The following is a 1,857-nucleotide window of genomic DNA, read 5'->3' as shown; positions in this document are numbered from 1 at the left end:
AACTGCACACCACAGTGTTAACTTCTTTTAGATTCCAAGGAACAAAGACACATTCAGGTTAGTGATGGGGATTTATTAAAGCATTCACAGGGAAATAAGGAAGACGACAGCTACACAGGCAGCCTCATGGAAGAACAGAAACTTGAAAATGGTTCATGATCCAAAGCAGCTCTAGAGCCTGGCTTATCTTGTCACCCCCTCAGCTGCAGGCATCTGTTGCTCCCTTCTCTAGTGCTTCCCAAATTGGTGACTCAACTCCTTTCTGGCTGTATTTATACTCCTCCTACTGCTACTGACTAACTTCTTTCTGCCCCCCTCGATGCTAGCCCATGGCTTTTCCTGCCTCATGGGTCCTGAAGCTTCATGGCTCCCGGGGCTTCGGTTCCTATTAATCCATGGCTTTTCTGCATTGTAGCTCCTGCTGCCTCTTTCATTCCTATTGTCATGTTGCCACATGGTTCTGGCTACCTTATGGTTCTTGCAGTCTCATCGCTTCTACTGTCTCATGATCTTATCTCTTCAAGCCTTCTGCTGCTTTGTGGATCTCATAGTCAGTTTTGTCTCATGGTTTCTGTTCCTCGTGGCTCCTATTGCTTCATGGCTTCTGCATCCTTTTAGCCCATTGTTGCCTTGCTGCTTCATGGCTTCTGCCACCCTGTGGCCCCGTGATCTCATTATACAAATGTCTCATGACCTCTGCTTACTTATGGTTTCTGCAGCTTTCTCTTTGCTTTTGCTGTTTAGTTTCTGGCCACCCCTCATCCACCATTAATGCCTCATTAAATTCTAATTAACTGTTCACTTCTTCTGACTATCTCACATTCTGCCTCCCTGAAAGATCTGGTTGTTTCATGCGTTTGCCATTTGATACATGCCATCCCTGTAAGGTGGAGTCCTTATGCCAGTCCAGCTAATAGGCCGCTGGCCAGCATAGAGATTGGTTGCCCTTGAATCAGACACTATCCACATCTAGCTATCTGTGGCCAGGATTGTGAGGTCACATGGTACAGAGCACGGCAACTTATGCTAAAGAAACCCCTTAGAAGGGACTGCAAGCATGGCAGGTTTGCTAAGCGTTTCCACAAGGGGGCAGTGTAATTGGCAAGCATCTTGTTTGACCCGTCCAATATATCGACCTTCAAGGTTCAACCTAAGTCCCACCTTCTCCCTGACCACCTCTGCCTGTCCTGATCTACAATGGGGTATATCAAGATCAAGACTCTAGAGATGACATAGAAAGGAAACCTAGGTTCCATTTCTGGCTCTGACACTTCCTAGCAGTGGGACCTTAGGAAGTCAATTCCCCTCTGAGGACCTCGGAAGGGGTTTGGGCAGTCTTCCCTTACAGGTCTGACATTCTGGGTATTTTACTATAAGTTATTGTATAAGGGATGTGACTCTTACCTGGGAAGCCCTCAAAAACATCTTGAGGTAGGAAAGAGGGAGTCAGAGTCCTGGCTTGGAAGAGCCTTACTGCACACTGGAGGTGCTTAGCCAAGATTTATTGAACTGGATGAATGAATCAATGGCTTGTGGAGGGGTGCGGGGGGGGGGGGGGGGACGGCAGTGAGAGACCACACAGCACACAGAATGTCTGTCTAACTTGAGGAATTCCAATTGCTGAGGAGGATGTAAGGAGATTCTGTTTCAGAGATGGATAAGGAAAGAGATGACTGGGATAGGGTAGGAATCCTGGCTATTCATGGGTACTCATTCTATCCTCTCAGTCACCCTCCATATCCAATAATCAGTCATTAAGTTCAGCTTATCATCTTCCCTTAATAGTTCACACCTTAACACCTCCAATCTATTCCCACTGGCCTTTGCCCTAGTGCAGGCCTCCTGGTCTTTTTCCAG

The sequence above is a fragment of the Chlorocebus sabaeus genome, chromosome X (assembly GCF_047675955.1).
Source record: "Chlorocebus sabaeus isolate Y175 chromosome X, mChlSab1.0.hap1, whole genome shotgun sequence".
NCBI classification, from domain to species: Eukaryota; Metazoa; Chordata; class Mammalia; order Primates; family Cercopithecidae; genus Chlorocebus; species Chlorocebus sabaeus.
This window is presented reverse-complemented; position numbering follows the sequence as displayed.